Here is an 18,369-nt window from a genome sequence, read left to right as displayed (position 1 = left end):
TGAAGAACATGCAAGATTGTTGCATATAAAAGAATTCTTTAGCCCTTTAATTTAGGCAAGAAAAATCCATACTCTTGAGACTTCCTATAATCTTTTACCAAAAGTACATTCTATTTTGCTTACCTGCCTTGCGTGTAGAGTTGTCTTTTCAGTAGTCTCAAATACATGTTGCACTGTTAACTCTTAGCAACTTTTACTTTTGGTGAAAACGTTGGCAAGTAAGAGATTTTAATTACGTACTATATGTGGAGCCTAGAATCCAGATAGAAGTGCAGATAAGATCTGATCCTTTCCAGTGTTTAATTCCACATGTCTCAGGCCTTACCTCGCTGTAAAGCAGGCAAGTTATACAGTTAAGAGTCATAATGACATTTTATGATGCATTTAGGAAGCCCAATCACCTTTAAATTGTGCGATATTTCTTGCATAAATTCTTTTTTAAAGCAACCAGTCATTTTACTTTAGGGCAAGAATTTAGTGTACAAGATCCTTTCTTATATATAATGTCTTTTCTTCATAACCTTCTTTGCAAAGGTAGGGGGCATGGTTAATTCCACATGTCCCCAGGCCTTATCTAGAATCAAATGGGTTCAATGTACATTGAACAATTTTCAGAAGTCAAAGAAGCAGTTTATGACATTAAAGTATTTTGCAAACCTAATATCTGACCTGCATAATTTAAAACTAGTATTTTTTTGGAAGATATATTTATTTTACCAATAATCTTGAAAGCTGTCTTTATTTCACAAAAATTACTTAAGTCACATGAATGAAATAAAAAGCAATCGACTTTTTACTTTCCTAACGAAACATTGTATTTAACCTCTTATTATTATTAAACCAATTAATCAAAGGTCTTTCACATATAAACATCACACACACAACACATATAAATACTCAGACAGAATAAGATAAAAGACCAGAGAAAGATCCATCCTTTGCAGTGACACTGATAAGTTCAGACGGCCACTTGTCAGTAGCCATGGGATCTTTTCCAACAGTACTGTCAACTCTCAAGTTTCCCCTTTTGGGAAGGAAAAAGTTCTCCATGTCCCACAATCCTGTACATGCCTAACTTAGCTGTCACCAAATAGTACGAGACAAATTAATCCAAAGAGAATACCAGTTAACATCCTGTAATGCCAAATCCGTTTTTAGATGAAAGGGGCTTTACTAGTAAGAATTTTACTGAGAGGGGCCTCTAACCCTCTACATCTTAGAAGCGACTCTAACCCTCTTAAATTGGGCTTATAGCTCAAGGTCTGTCAGACCTTTTATTAAAAGGGACCTTTAATCCACACTGTCTCAGGAGAGACTCTAACTCCTCTAAGTTGGGCCTCTAACCCGATCCCATCCTTTACTCAGGTATATGCACCCCATTTACCCAAAGCCATCCAATCTTTGCTGCAGTCTATTTCCTTCGGGTCAGGAAGTTTCCTCAGTATCGTCACTTATTGTGGTTCTAGAGAAAGATGTTACCAACCCCACCACTTACCCAAACTTAGCCTTTGGGTCAAGAGTTCAGCACTATAGTCCATTCCATGGTCACCAGAAAGATGTTACAGGAAAGGGTTCCCAATCCAGACCCCCAGAGAGGGTTCTTGGATCTTGTGCAAGAAAGAATTCAGGGAGAATCCATAGAGTAAAGTGAAAGCAAGTTTATTAAGAAAGTAAAGGAATAAAAATGGCCACTCCATAGACAGAGCAGCCGCAAGGGCTGCTGGTTGCCCATTTTTATGATTCTTTCTTGATGATATGCTGAACAAGGGGTGGGTTATTCACGCCTCCCCTTTTTAGATCATATAGGGTAACTTCCTGATGTTGCCATGGCATTAATAAACTGTCATGGCCCCGGTGAGAATGTAGCAGTGAGGACGACGAAAGGTCACTCTCATCACCACCTTGGTTTTGGTGAGTTTCAGCCAGCTTCTTTACTGCAGCTTGTTTCATCAGCAAGGTCTTTATGACCCATGTCTTGTGCCGACCTCCTGTCTCATCCTGTGACTTAGAATGCTTATCCATCTGGGAATACAGCCCAGTAGGTGTCAGACTCATTTTACCAGCTCCTATTCAAGATGGTGTTGCTCTGGTTCACATGCCTCTGACACTTAGTAAATGTCTGTATACAGTTCCTGCACATATTTTGTTAGATATATCCAAACACTTCAGTTTTTGGTTCTATTAGAAATGCTATTTTTTAAAATGTCAAATGTTAATTTCCAGTTTTTCATTGCTGGTATACAAGAATGCAATTGACTTTTGAATATTGTCCTTGCATCCCCTTGTATCTTACAACTTGCTAAACTCAGTTTTCACTTATAGAAATTTTCATTTTCAGATATATTATGATTTTTGTGTAGACAATCATGTCATTTGTGAATAAAGACAGTGTTATTTCTCCTTTCCTAATGTGTATGTATTTTATTTCTTTTTCTTACCTTACTGTACCCCTTAGGTCTTACTTCAAGTTAAAAAGTTGCTGTATTATTCAGGTCCCTGGGATCAGTTTTCAAGAATACATTTTAAAAGTTTCAAGTAGTTACTTACTGGGTGATAGTCTGATTATTCAAAGAGTCTCCAACATTTCTTAAAAGACTTTCCATTGTTGGTGATGGAGTCAGATTAAATCCACTGATATTCCTCAGTGAGGCAAGAAGTGACTATAAAATCTTTCCCCTGAATTAAAGAGGGGAAACTAGAAATTTTGAGATGGTAGTGTGCTATGGCAGTGATATTGCATTTTTACATACATCAGTTAATACCTCAGAACATCTGTTATTCCATTTGATGCTTGTGATAACTCAGAGAGGTCAATATTATTAATTTTTTTTTTTTTTAGATGGAGTTTCACTCTGTCACCCAGGCTGGAGAGCAGTGGCATGATCTCAGCTCACTGCAGCCTCCACCTCCCAGGTTCAAGCTATTCTCCTGCCTCAGCCTCCCAAGTAGCTGCAATTATAGGGGCCTACAACGACACCCAGCTAATTTTTGTATTGTTAGTAGAGACGGGGTTTTGCCATGTTGGCCAGGCTGGTCTCAAACTCCTGACCTTAGGTGATCCACCAGCCTTGGCCTCCCAAAATGCTAGGATTACAGGCATGAGCCACCGCACCTGGCCTATTAAATTCTTTACATATAGGAAGTCAGAATTTAGACAACAGCATGTCCTATCTAAGCCTACATGGTTTTGTAATTCTTCATTCAATATTCTAAGGATAACTAATCTATTTAGAGATCCCGATTTATGAGTTAGGGAAGCTCTGGCCTCTTCTTTAAGTGCTGGGATCAGTCTATATTATGTGGCAGTTTTACATATTGTCCTATTGGTGTACAGGAGTTGAAATAAAAGTTTCTGGCAAACTGTCATTTTGCTTTTATGTAATCAATTGTACACCAGGGAACTGTACTTCCTCTGACACCTTTCCCCTTTAAACATGACACTGTAAGTTCTGGATTCTTTGATAGCTGAACAGATAAATGATTTCCACTAAGTTATTTCCCTGCTCTGCCACTCTATAGTTCTGACTATAGAGTGTTCAGAAAGTTCAAGGGCACAGAAGTGTTTATGATACATGAGGCTCTCAAACACAGAGTCTAGGGACTCCAGGGTTGGACTTGATTTTGCTAAAAGGCATAGAAAATGCCATAGTTAGTGTGTTCCACTTTCATTCAGGAAACCTCCAGATGCCCACTGGGTTGGTTTGTGTATGACTGAGGTCTTTTCTTCAGTGATATTGGCTTTAAATCGTAATCTAAGTTTGTCTTTTTTTGGCAAAACCTTCACAAATCCAACTTCTTTTGTATTCTGACTGCTTTTTTTTTTTTTTAACATTTAGGACAACACTTCTCACTGCTTTATAATAGAAATATGTGTGTTTCGCTGTTTCTTCTTCCCCCTCCCTTATTACGCTATATGCTTTCTGAGGACTGGCTCCTTGTCTTATTGATCATTGTATCATCAATGTTGAGAACAAGACTTAGAACCAGAGTGAACACTGAATAAATAATTGCATAATGGAATTGAAGAGTATGTTTTTTGTTTGTTCTAGATGCACAGCAAGAAAATATTTTTTAAAAGTTTTCTCATTATTAGACTTGTTTTTCTGATTTGTTAGGCAGAAAATCGTATGTGAGACTTGGGTAGTAGGCAGCTGTCAGCTATTTCTCTAGCTATCCTATAAGGAGAAGTAAAGTTGGCACTGTCCTTGTTGCCTCTCTGGTGGAGTTGTTGGTTGTGGGGACAAATTTCTCACAACTCACTGGACCATACAGTCAAGGTGTTCCATGTGCCCACAGTATGAAAGACAAGGTCTCTGCTCTCAAACAATTTGTAATCTTTATAGATAACAAGAAAATAGTCTAATAAACAAACAAACAAAACTACAATTACAGGCTGTTGTGATATGAAAGACAAACAGGGTGGTGTGTTAGAGTGCGGTCGGGGAGAAGGGTGGCTGCTTTGGAAAGAATTCTCAAGAAAGACATCTCTGAAGCCATGACATATGTCCTGAGATCTGAATGATCAGAAGACAAGTATCAGCCACATAAAGAGCTGAGAAAAGAGCACTCCAGGCAGAGGAATCAGCAAGTGCAAAGGTGCTAATGTGAGAAAGAACTTTACATATTTACTTATTTGAGTAACAGAAAGGAGGCCAGAATGATTGAAGTGAAAAGAAGAGAGGTATACAATGAGATTAGAAAATTGTCAGGGGCCAGACCCTAGGAGGCCATGTACCTCATGAGAAGGAATGGGAATAGTATTCTCAGGGTGATGGAAAACCATGAATGGGTTTTATGCAGAGAATGACATGATCTGATTTGTTTGGGAAATATCCCACTGTCCAGAGATTAGACACTTGGATGTGAAGAGCAAGAGTGGAAGCAGAAAGATCAATTAGGAAGCTGATGACACCATCCACAGTGACTTGGACTATCCTGGTAGCAGTAATGAAGGAGAGAGGTGAATGGATTTGGGGATATAATTTGAAGTAGGTTAACAAAACTTACCGATGCATTGTACATGAATTATTACAGAATAGAAAGAATCAAGGATAACTCATTTTTTTTTCTTTTAGCAACTGGAAGAATGATAGTGACAATGAAACATGAAAGACTGAAGAATAAGTAGACATTTGTTTGTGGAGTGGACAATCAGGAGCTTGGGCCATGTTAAGTTTGAACTGTAGTAGACAATTATGTGGAGTTGTTGAGCATAAAATAATCTGAAGTTCAGAGAAGCGGTGAAAGCTAGAGCTATAAATTTGGTATATGATTGATAAAGTCATATGCCGGGGTGAGATTTTTTAGGGATAATGGATTTTTAGAGGAGAGTACCCCTCAACATCGGGATCCTTCAACATTGAAAGGCTATGAAGAGGATGATAATAGCAAACAAATTGAGAAGAGATGGCTGATAGAGTATGAAGAAAATCAGAAGAATGTAATGTTTTGAACGCAGAGAGATAAATGTGCTTTAAGAAAATGGGTTTTTAAGACAAGAATAGGGAAGGGTTATTGGGTTAGAAGCATGAGGATTATTGGTTATCATAAGAAGATTAGAATGCTCAAGTCAGTTGTTACCAACTTCTCAAAGCAGAGGAAGGTGTGGCCATCTGTTGAAAGAGTGGGGATGAGGCTTTCACAGTTTTGAGGAAAAAAAATAAAGGTACAAGATAGAGATGATGAAAGGAAATTTATTGGGGGAAATGTAGGATTTCCAGGCACCATATAGTGTCCATATGAGGATTGTCATGATAAATTTAAAGAGGATATTCCCAGGTAATATTTTTATTTATTTATTTATATTTTTTAAATTATACTTTAAGTTCTCAGGTACATGTGCAGATTGTGCAGGATTGTTACCTAGGCATACACATGCCATGGTGGTTTGCTGCCTCCATCCCCCTGTCACCTACATTAGGTATTTCTCCTAATGTTATCCCTCCTCAATCTCCCCACCCCTTGCTATCCCTCTCCTAGCCCCCTACTCCCCAACACACCCCAGTGTGTGATGTTCCCCTTCTTGTATCCATGTGTTCTCATCGTTCAACATGCGCTTATGAGTGAGAATCCCAAATTTGAACATCCTGTGATGAGTGATTGGTTCATTTACAGTTAAGAGTGTGTTAAATGAGCAGGTGAGCAGTGTGAGATGAGGCTGGAGAGACAAGCAGAGGCTCGCTGTGCAAGATCTTGTAAGGTTATGATCATGACATTATCCCAAAGGTGGTTACTAGCTGTCCGATCCTGGAAAAGTCACGTAATCTCCCTAAACTTCTGTTTTTTGATTTATAATATGGGGGTAATAAAACCACTCTAAGGTAAGAAGTCAATTAGATGCATGTAAAAGACCTAACTCAATGCCTGGCACAGAATAAGCACTCAAGACATGAATACAGTTATTCTCTTTCTAGTTAAATCCCATCCCACCTTTAAGATGCATTTCAGTACCAATATCTTCCATGTAGCATTTCTTAACAAGTCTGGTATGCCTCAAACTTCTTCTTTTTTGAAATCCAATAATGTCAAGAGTCTTTTTGAGGTTTCACCCTTATTGTTTTAACCTATGTTAACTCCTCCAGCTTATTTCTAAGAGATCAAAGGACAGAACTTGAGGCTATCAATTCTCTGCAACCTCCACCCTACCACAGTAATTCGGTAAATTGGTTGGTAGCTCACACCGCTCACTGTTTTTCTCATAGTATTTCTTTCACAGTCTCACTCAGCCTCTGGCCACTTTTGCAAGAGGCCCACCTGGGGTTAGGGGCGCAGTTAGAGATCCAAAACGTGAGCAAAACTCAATTGGCCTATTTGGGGAAAGAAAACAGTACCTTCACCTTGAGCACAGGGTAAATTTAAATGACCTTTTAGGATATGACACAAGCATTTTGGAGTGTTTTTCATAGTTTTTGAGTGTACACGACAAGACAACGTTCGGGCTTATTTTCCATCTTTTGTTCCTTTTTTTTCCTTTTCCCCAGAAGATCTGATAAACTATGCCTCTGGTTTCATCTCACTTCTCTGTGCCGTATTTAACGGAGTTGTTTTGTATGAATATCAACGAGTGGGAGTGGGGTCCAATGAAGTACATTTGGTATTCTAAATATTTAATTTGTTAACTCATAAGGAAACTTTCAAGTTAAGCTTCCCATCTCTCATTTGGGGACGAGAAAGAATTTCCCTTTTAACTTACTTATCACTTGTACATCTTCAGGCTGTTTGTGAATGCCAAGACCAACCTGTGGGAAATCCTGACGTTTTGCTGGTTCTCCTTCTCTCGGCAGGGCTGGGAAATAGATTTCTATATGCCTGACACTTCCTTCAGCGACTAGGAGAATTGTTTTTGTGTGTGTTAACCAGCATATTTTCAAACTTGAATGGCATAGAAAGCCACCTTGAAATAATAATTTACCTCTTTTCCTTCTTGCACATTGCAAATATTTCATACTAAGTTGAACACGTAATGTGGTAAACTGGAAAATTACACAAGAACAAAATTTAAGTTGAAGAATTAGATGCACTGAAGTTACTTAAAGGAATGACCTGGCTAGCAGTTGTTATTAAAGTTGCAGTTCTATTTAACATGGAATATGCTTAATAAAGTCAAGTATCTCTTTATAGAGGCATTTTGTTTGTTTGTTTGTTTTTTTGTTTTTGAGACGGAGTTTTGCTCTTGTTACCCAGGCTGGAGTGCAATGGCGCAATCTCAGCTCTCCGAAACCTCCGCCTCCTGGGTTCAAGCAATTCTCCTGCCTCAGCCTCCTGAGTAGCTGGGATTACAGGCACGCGCCACCATGCCCAGCTAATTTTTTATATTTTTTAGTAGAGACGGGGTTTCACCATGTTGACCAGGATGGTCTTGATCTCTTGACCTCGTGATCCACCCGCCTCGGCCTCCCAAAGTGCTGGGATTACAGGCTTGAGCCACCGCGCCCGGCCCTATAGAGGCATTTTTATTTGCATTTTTTTTCTTCCTTGAGTAGCTCTGAATTCTCAAAGGAAGAAACATTAGGTACTATATGTTGCCTCATAAGTCAAGTAGTTTCTCTTTGTTACATTGGCTGAAAATAATGTGGGATTTTCAAGCCAGAATTTAATCAATGTTACTGGCTAATTGTTCTTGTGAGAAAAGGATTTTGATTATTTAGGATAAGTTCAAAAATAAAAATGAGAAAGGATGACTGGTTAGAGGAATATATAACAACAGTATCTCAAGCCAGTGTCTATATTTTAGGCAGAATATTGACATGGAATGGCCTCCACCTTGAGCACATGGGGACCTTCTCAGTGAAAAGAGAAACACATTGATCAGAACCACATAGAGCTCTAATAGTCATTATTCTGGACAGTGAATTTGGGCACCTGAATTTGACTCCCACTTTCACTCACTGCCTTGCCTGACCATAGACAGGTTGCTTATGCTCTTGGAATCTCTGTTGCACCTGGACATGATGAGCATGTTGAATTTTATGGGAGATAACAGATATATGAAAACACCTGGCTCAAATGAGAGTAGGAATCTGAAGGCACTTTGAAAGTCATAAGGTTGTGTTACTGTCATTACTATCTTTCATGCAGCTCTTTATTACCTACAAAGCACTTTGAGATAATTATCTCCTTTCATATCTAAAGCTTCAGCTTGTCACATTTTCACATTTCTTCCCTCATGGCTATCCTGAAGGAAGGTATAAGCAAAGAATAATTTGGCTGTTATCTCAAACCTCTTGGGTTTGCTGTCTGTTTGTTTTTCTTCGACAGAGAAATAAAGTTTGTTTGTGGTTATTGCAGACACGCCAATTTGGTCACTAACTTATTTGGTGATTAATTTCCATTGTCTGCCAACCACAACTTTTATTAAAATTCACTGCTTTATGCTTTATTTATCTTTAGGGACATTCTGATATTTCTTTCTTAGTGCTGAGAGAGAAGCACTTGACCTTTTTATTTGTCCAATATCATACTTGCTAGCCCTCCAGGAATTTAATAAACACATGCTTCATCATCTCTGTTTTTATTAGTAAGAGTCTTCTATGTGTCGCTGTCTTCTCTGAGGTCATGTATAATCTACATTATATATCCTCTTCCTACAATGCCTCTGTTACCCTGCCACAGCCAGGATATACTTTATGCCTTATCTGGCCTTTCTAAATCCTCAAAGGTTTGCTCACATTTATATTACCAAAATTATTCTCACACTAAAATGCTAACACCATGTCCATATCTAATCCATGACTAAATTGTACTGTTATTGTGAATGTGCCTGGCATCTGCAACTGCTGATACAGTTTAAAAAATATGAATATCACTTTGCTCCCAATAACAATTTTAGATTTTCTGCAAGGCACATAGCTTTCCTCTAGCTGCATGCTAATTATTGCTAATTATTTAATAAATCCATTTTTTGCCTCCTGAAGTAGTTTGCTTAACAGTAGCAACATATCATATTTCCATATAAACTTCTTAGAAAAATAAGATGGAATGGAGTATTTCCAGAGGAGAATGATTATAAGGTTGAGCTTTTCATAGCTACAGTATTAATTTATAAAATTATTTCAATATATTTCAAATTGTTAACATTGCACTGAAAGTGTTGTCAGCTACTGGCTGGAACTTGACATAAAATGTCTCATTCATACAGCAATTTCATCTCATAAACTTTTGTTAAAATGGTCCTTTATCAAAAGTGGAAAAGGGAAGTATCTTTTCAGTGTATTCTTTCTTTTCATGTATTTCTTTTGACTGTGTGTCCATAGATTCAGAAATGTTTTCTCCATGACATGGCATTCTACATTTATTTGCAAGAGTAAATAATCACCATTTCTGAAAAAAAATAAACCAGCTTATCTGATTTGGATCTTAAATACAAAGCTCATCAGAAAATGATTTTTTTTTTCCTTTGGCAGGCCAACAACCAGTCAATCAGTTACCAGACCATTATTGAGCACTCCAGTATTAAAGAGAATATGCTAGGTTCTGAGTTCCATGGGAGGTGTGACAAAATGTGAGACATGACATATCATAGGTGCAAATCTATCTCTATAGGTCTCAGAAATGATTCATAACAAGGACTTATTTAATCCTACTGACATATTTCTTAAGTATCATATCTAAATCATTTTATTTCTGATACCCCATTCCCTTCTGCATATGTGCTTATCTAATATTTGTGCTTCAACTGCTTTATGTTGAAATAGCTGTTATGAAATTTTGCAAAAAGCAAAATGGCTTTAATAAAATCAATTGTTTCTGTGTGTTAGAATGAACTTTAAAACCAGTGTAAACACTCAGTTCAGCAATGATTTGTAAAGTGATAATGTTTTGCATCCAAGTCAATAATTTAGCTCATCCGTAGCTCTAGAAAGAACTGAGGGTCACCTGAGGGTTTGGCACATCTTTGGTGGTAAGAACTACAATGAGAGTCTCAGGGTGAGTGACAACAGAGTACACAAAGGCTGAGAGGTAGGCATGGTGCTGGGAGAGAAAGAGGCTCACTGTGTATGTAAGGAGGAAGATAAAATTACAATCAGATTATGTGGGACCTAGTCAACTGGATTCATTTACTAACACTCTTAAAATTGGAAATTTGCACTTTGAAAATCCTATTTTTTTCTCTATTTGTGTTTTATGTCAACTTGATTTTTACATTCTCACAGCATGTATTATTACTTTTGAATAAATGCTACCCTGCTCAGCTTTACAAAATGGATTCTTGTCGAAACCTACAGTGGCGTTTTAATGAGTGAGCCTGGAATGGTAGTGACAGTAAGAACCAGAGTGATTGACCCTTTTTGGGAAAATAAAACAAGAAGGAAGAAAGAAGTTAGTTAAAAGCTGACAGTAGATTCATCCCTTTCATCCTGGAAACTCTCTGGGGCACATTGCTTTGAAATTCAGGGGTATGTGTGTGCTTTGTGTGTGCTTTGTTTAAAAATGAAGGCCATCTTTTACATTTGGTAAGGTGTTCTTGGGCTCAGAGCCCAAGTTACCTCATTCACTAGGTTCCTGTCTGCAGAGGAAAGCCCAGGTTAGATATCAATTACACTTTGAGGACAAAGTGGAGGAAATATCTGCATATGCTTTATTATGCTTTATATACTCATTTATTGTGTAACAACCAAGAAATGTGCCCTTAACTGAGAAAAGCACTACTAATAGCCTGCTAGGGAGTTCCAGAATCACTTGTCATACACTTAATTTAGCAGATATTTATCAAATGTCAATTGTATGCCAGGACCTTCATTGGGAACTACAGACCAGGATGAAATGAAGTCCCTTCGAAATTGTCAGTGCAAACATCTACTAAAATACATGTATTATTTGGGACAGAGAATATGTTTTTCTGCGAACTTACAGCATCTCAACATAAATAAGGTGGTTAGTGCCTGGCTAAAGTTGTGTGTGCCTCAATCAAATAATATATAAAACAAGGAAAAGCTTGTTTAATTAGCTGTGTGTGTATGGTGGAGTGGTGGGATAGGTGGCAGAGGGAATGATATAATCTTGAAGCAGGACCAGCTACATAATTTTTGAGGCTGGGTGCAAAACGAAAATGCAGGGTCCCTTGCTCAAAAATCAGAAAAAAGTCATGTTAAATGTACAAAACTATTGAACCTCTCCCTTTAGAAATATTTTATTACTTATGAAACAAAATAGCAGTAGTAGTGACACATGAACCATGGCACCATGTTCAAAAACACAAAGAGTAATATTTGTTTTATAATTTTATAAATCAGTGCCATAAATTTATATATACAGTAAATAATAACACTTCATTAATGTGACATCTTGATTGAGCATAAGATTCTCCTGGCTCACTTTTCTGCAAATAATTTATAGTACCATCAAAATTTATACTTACAACAACCTTGTTTTTGGTCAATATAATTGAAAGTACCATCAGTTACTGGTGAAAAATGTAAGACTACAATTCCCTTTTGATATGTTTTAATGTTGAGAAGGATCTTTCTGCTCATGCAACTGTAACTAATGCTGTTAAGAGCGTTTTTAGACAAGGACAACATTGGGGTAAGGTTCTAACCAATTATTTTAAACTATAAATTTTAGTACATCTAAAGCTGATGATTCTCATGAAACGATTTTTCTAAAAAGATTTAACTCTTCATACAAGTCAGTTTCATGGAAGTCAGAATTTGACTTTAAATGCACAATATGTAGAAAAAAAGATATAGTCTATCAGATTGAGGATCAGTGTTATGAAAAAAAAAGCAGGAAGGGTTAGCAAGGACTTGGGTAGGGAAGAGAAGGTCATTTTAAATAGGGTGGTCATAGATGACTTCTCTGATGAGGTGGTGTTTGAGCAGAGGCCTGAATATGGTGAGCGGGAAAGCCAGACCGATTCTTGGAGAACAGCATTCCACTGAGGGGGTACAGAGAGTGCAAAGGCCAGAAGAGAAAAGGAATTGCACAGAGAGCAGGATGGTGGGTCATGGAGACTTTATAGGCTACTGTCAAGATATTGGCTTTAACTCTGAGTGAAACTGGGAGCCATGACAGGGTTTTGAGCAGGACAGTGGTATAATGTGTTTTGAGTTTTCAAAGGATCTCTCTCTAGCTGCTGTGTTGAGAATAAACTGGAGTTGGGAAAACGGGAAGGAAGGAGACTAGTGAGGAAGTGATTGCCATTATCTGGATGAGACATGATGAGGAATAGCATTGAAGGTGGTGAAAAGCGGGCATATTCTGGGTACATTTTGATAGGATAGCTGACAGGATTTTCTGACAGACTAGATGTGCGCTGTGAAAGAGTGGAATTGAGCAAACTTCACTGTATTTTCTTTCTTTCTTTCTTTCTTTCTTTTTTTTTTTTTGCCTGAGCTATAGGAAGCTTCAATGAGACAATAAATACAAAGTGCTCAGTACTGCCTCCCTCATAGTTGGTGATCAATCAACTGGTAACATATGTAGCCGATCCCCAGAACCCATGAACTTACTTGAGGTGAAAGACCAGTAAGACGTTCCCTGGTCCCGACAGGCTAAAATAAAAATAAAACACCATCAAGAACCAGCAGGTGGAGCCCAACTAAAGTTACAAAAAACGGTAAGCACCAGTAGGTGGCACGGAAGGCAACCTCTAGGTCCCCTTGCTGCTCATTAGCATAGGATACTCCCATCAGCGCCATGACAGTTTAGAAATGCTGTGGCAACGACCCGAAAGTAACCATCTGTTTCCATGGCAATGACCTGTAAGAAAGTTCTAAATAACCCATTCCTCAATTTGCATTAACCAACCCCTTAATTTGCATATAATTAAAAATGGGTATAAGTGGATATAACTAAAGTTGACAACATCTTATGTCCTGCCCACTCTGGGTGCATTGCATATGACTTAGCCCTGCTCTGCTAGGAGCAATACAGTTCAACAAAATTACTATTTAACATCACTGACTCATCCTAGAATTCCTTCCTGGGCAAAACCAAGAATGCTATCCAGCTAAACCCCAATTTTGGGACTCACCTGTCCTGCATCATATGCATATAAAATAGGTCACCTTTGCTGTAATAACCTACTTAATCCGAGTTCTTTGCTCCACCAACTTAGCTCATCAGTAAGTCTGCTTCAATTTGAATTGACATTCAAGGAAAGTGATCCAGGTTAATTGTCAGGAACCCTCAGTCATAGTCCCATTTCACCACTGGTCTGTTGTTTGATCCCAGGCAAGTCCTTTGACTGCTCAGCAACTAGGGGGTGTTTATCAACATGATAAAATCTAACAACATTTGCACTACCTAGCTCATAGAATGGTAAGGGCAAAGTAAAGCCACATTGCCCGTCATGATTGTGTGAAAATGTGTTGATGATAAAAGTGTTATAGAAATGCCAGGTGTATTAAGTGAGTATGTTCATTATAATGAGTATCCTGCAGAGATTTTAATTTCAGATAGTAAAGACTAGGGCTGTAACTCTTTTTGTTTCTTTGGAATAACAGACCTGAAGATACTATGAAGCAAATGTTTTAGTACTGATCATCTACTACCTTCCATTTAAAAGTCACATTTTCTTTGGAGCCATTGTTAATTCACCTCCAAGCTATTCTCCCTTTAGGGTCAGTAGTCGTAGCCCAATACTCTTTCCTTTATAGACTCTTCTCAACTCATTTTGTTACTATAATGCCGGATGGCAAATAACTTTTATTCCTTTGGCCAATTTCTGTCAACTTTTGGTGGCCTCCTGGAGCACTGACTTAAGGTTTCTGAGGCCGTTTTCAGGCTCTATGGTGAAGAATGTCCTGATTCAGAGGTTTTGGAGGAAGAAGTGACTTCATTGTCTGGATTTGACATCCCTGATCTGAGGCTTATCTTGGTTTTGCTTCTAACCTTACAGCTCTGGCAGCATGCTAATCCAAGCTGACTGCCATGGATCTTCCTGTTCTTTTTTTATGCAACAGGAATTTTTGCTAGCAAGCCTCTTGTGCATAGCCTCCTTCACCCTTTAAATTCTAACTGTTCTCTGGCATCACTCCACAGATACAATCACTTTTAACAGTTTCTTTTATATTCCTCTGGAAACTCCTTGTGCATATAGAAGCTTATATTGATATTTGTCTTTCCCCTTCTTTTTAAACGATAATGGGATCAAATTGTAAGCATTTTTCACCACTTACTTTTTCACTTAATAATATAACTTGGAGCGTATTCCATATCAACACTCAGCTGATGGACATTTAGATGTTTGGAGGTAGGTATCTTTGTAAGTCTCTACTTCACAGATGGGAAAACTGAGGTGCACAGCATTTACATATCTTGCCCAAGGTCACCAAGCTAGTTAGTTGGGAAGCCAAGATCCAAAACTAGGTCTATTTCTAGAACTCACTCTTTTAACACTCAGGCTTTACCGACATTGCTGATTGACCCTGGAAGTGGCTGTATCACTGAATTTCTACTTGCAGAAATGAGGACATACTAATGTGTGTGTCCATTCAAAGCACTTCCCACAGTTCCACAGGACTTCAAAGCTTCACAGGACTTCCACACACAGGATCTCATTTAAGTTTAACAAACATTTATTGAGTTTCTATTCTATGCCAGGCATCATTTTAGTCCTGAACATAAAACAATGAATACATCAAAGTTATTGGACTCAAGGCATTTACAATGAGGTGAAAGAAACAGATTTGTGAATAGACAATTATAACATCAAACAATAAAGAATATTCTAGTTCTTTAGACCTCTCCTAATATGTGCTAGTTGTTGGTCAGTTCATTTAAAAACTTGATTACATTGGGGAATTATAAAAAATTCAGGTACACATTTAAATGGTTAAATGTTCATTTAAACATTTTAAATATTTAAATATACATACTTCCTCATCTTTTGATATAGATCTAAGGGTATTTTTGAAGTCCATTGAGTATACTTTCCTACCTCTTTCTTGCATAGCCTCACCCATAAAGTTTTATTTATGATTTTGTGTCAGTTTATTTTAGCTGGAACAAGAAATTAAATTAAAGTACTTGCAAAGGTATCAGGCCACAGAATCCTAAATTTTAATGATTTTTCTCAAATAATAGTTGCCCCACTCACACTTAATTTGACAGCAATTGTTTCAGTGAGTTCCCTTAAAGCAATTATCTCAGTTGTAGTATAGCAACTCTTCTTTTTGTACTCATCTTTTTCTTCTAGTGCATATTTTGCAAACAATTTGACTAAATTATGTAATCATAATACAACAGGCATAAACAGCTGCTAGAACAAACTGGACTGATTTTGCAAAAGCAAATAACTAACTTAAGGGGAGCAAAATTGGGCACTCAGTCTACTATGGGGATGTATTGCCTAGTGACTTGCTTGAGTTCAAATCTCTGCCTAGCCACCTGCAGCCTGTGTGACTGTGAATAATTTAATCTCTCTGTGCTTCAGCATTTTCATCAATAAAATGAAAATTATAATAGTGTTATTGTGTGAAGTATACGAGTTAGTACTTGTAGAGTGCTTGGAAGAGTACCTTATATAAACTTCTGTTATTGCTATTTTCAGATGGTAACCTATTCTCTGTAAATATCTCGAGCATACTTGTCAGTACATTGGATAGAAGATTTGAAACACTTCAATTGGTCTAGCAGTTCACTTAAATTGAGATTGATTAGATTAGGAGTATCAACAAGAAGCCTTTCCCCTATGTTTTTATGTAGTATTAAAGTTGCAGGTCTTGCACTTAATTCTTTTCTCCATTTTGAGTTGATTTTTCTGTATGGTGTAATATATGGGTCCAAATTCATCATTGGATATCCAGTTTTCCCAACTCCAGTTGTTGAAGAGATTGTCCATTCCCATTGTGTGTTCTTGGCACCCTTGTAGATCAGTTGAGCGTATTGTACATGCATTGATTATTTCTGAGCTCTCTATACTGTTCCAGTGGTCTATATGTCTGTCTTCATGCTAGCATTGTATTGTTTTAATTACTGTAAATATTTATAAGATATTTTGAAATCAGAAGGTGTGATGCCTCTAGTTTTGTTCTTGCTAATTAAACCTCAATCAAACTTGGGGAATGCAAGATAAGAATGAGTTCTGCCACTGTGAGTTGAAAAAGTCTTTATGGATTCTAAACTCTGGCTATACATTAAAATAAAGGCTTTGAACACATTTTTTTTAAGTTAGAGCAAGTTTATCAAGAAAGTTAAAGAAAGTTAAAGAATAAAAGAATGGCTACTCCATAGGCAGAGCAGCCCTAAGGGCTTCTGGTTGTATATTTTATGGTTATTTCTTGATTATATGCTAAACTAGGGGTGGATTATTCATGAGTTTTCTGGGAAAGGGGTGGGGAATTCTGGGAATGAGGGTTCCTCCCCTTTTTAGACCATATAAGGTAACTTCCTGACGTTGCCATGGCATTTGTAAATTGTCATGGTGCTCGTAGGGGTGTCTTTTAGCATTCTAATGCATTATATTTAGGATACAATGAGCAGTGAGGATGACAATGGTCACTCTTGTTGCCATCTTGGTTTTGGTGACTTTTGGTTGGCTTCTTTCTGCAACCTATTTTATCACCAAGGCCTTTATGACCTATGTCTTGTGCTGACCTCCTATCTCATCCTGTGACTTAGAATGTCTTAACCTCCTGGGAATGCAGCCCAGTAAGTCTCAGCCTCACTTAACCCAGTCCCTATTCAAGATGGAGTCACTCTGGTTTAAATACCTCTGACATCTCCTTCTCTTTTACAAGGGAACCCTTAATCTTAAGGTTTGTAGAGGGAGGAAGATCCATCTTCTGTAACTTCTACAGGCTGAATAAGAGCAATGGTAGTCCTGCCTAACTATTAGAGTCTCTTGTATTCAGGGTAGAGAGGAGCTCAGCAGAAACTGTCAGTATGGTGAAGGCCATTCATAGCTCCAACGAAAGGTAATATCTGGAAGATTAATAAGTGTTCAATTTAAGAAAAAAATTGAGTAAGCTTATCCTGCATTCCTACACAAAGGGTACAATAGCAAATATATTCCACAAGAGTGAAGTAAAAAAAGTAAATCCATCCCAAGTAAACTAAATAAGAAGGCTTTCCATAAACTGGGCAGCTGTTGGAACCAAGCTGATATGGAGTTGCTATACATGCTATACATTCCAATACATGCCCAGAATTAGAATACTGATCCAGATTTTTACATTATCCATCCCTCTTGTTTCTTCTGATCAGCAGTGAGAGATCACTAGTTGGTTCACAGGAATAAGCAGAGTTAGTCTAAATTGCAAAAAAAAACCCCTCAAAAACATCTGATGAGACTAGAATCGAATCACAGGTATATCATAGTTTTTCTCTCTCCAGTCTCCCATTTTTACTAAAGACAAATCATAGTAAGACTGATTTGCTTTATTTTACTTGGCCTGATTATTTATGTAAAGTGCAGCAAGAATAATTATTTTTACACAGGCCTTTAAAATTGGCTTTGATGGAACTTTACTCCATAAAAGGAATCTGAGATAAGACTTTTTAAAAAGCTGAGCCCAGCCATGGGTTTGTACCCTCAGATACCTGTGAGTTGAGTAAATTCCTCTCCTCTTGAGATCCCAATATATCATGGGGCTCCTAGGCCTGTGAGAAAGTGACATTCTTTACTTACCACAGGTCAGGAATCCTGTACAGGGACTGTGTGGACAAGATATGAAGCCAGTTTTACCAAGGGGCTTTCATTGGCTCTATGCCCCACCTAAAGCAGACAGTTGAGCGTCTCTAGGAGTGGTCCTGGTTTCCTAGGTGATTCCAATGTGGAGCTCTAGGAGCCACTGCCTTATAGGCAGGTGTGATGGTCTTAGCACTTGATATGGTTTGACTATATCCCTATATAAATTCGTTCTCATGCTGCTAATAAAGATATACCTGAAACTGGGTAATTTATAAAAGAAAGAGGTTGAATGG

At 37.8% G+C, this 18,369-nt stretch overlaps 1 long non-coding RNA gene across 2 annotated transcripts in view; it reads right to left on the bottom strand.

The window, feature by feature from the left end:
* LOC141582862 (uncharacterized) overlaps nt 1-12,997 on the bottom strand; it is a 41,891-nt gene extending 28,894 nt beyond the window's left edge. For both annotated transcript variants that reach the window (XR_012515769.1, XR_012515768.1), the window contains exons 1-2: nt 12,951-12,997; nt 124-329 (exon numbers count right to left, since the gene is read on the bottom strand). This is a non-coding gene — a long non-coding RNA (uncharacterized LOC141582862). The remainder of the gene's footprint in view (nt 1-123; nt 330-12,950) is intronic.
* Between the last annotated feature and the right edge of the window lie 5,372 nt (nt 12,998-18,369).

The sequence above is a fragment of the Saimiri boliviensis genome, chromosome X (assembly GCF_048565385.1).
Source record: "Saimiri boliviensis isolate mSaiBol1 chromosome X, mSaiBol1.pri, whole genome shotgun sequence".
Classification (NCBI taxonomy): Eukaryota; Metazoa; Chordata; class Mammalia; order Primates; family Cebidae; genus Saimiri; species Saimiri boliviensis.
Note: the sequence above shows the minus strand (reverse complement) of the source record. Positions and strands in the feature narration are given on the sequence as shown.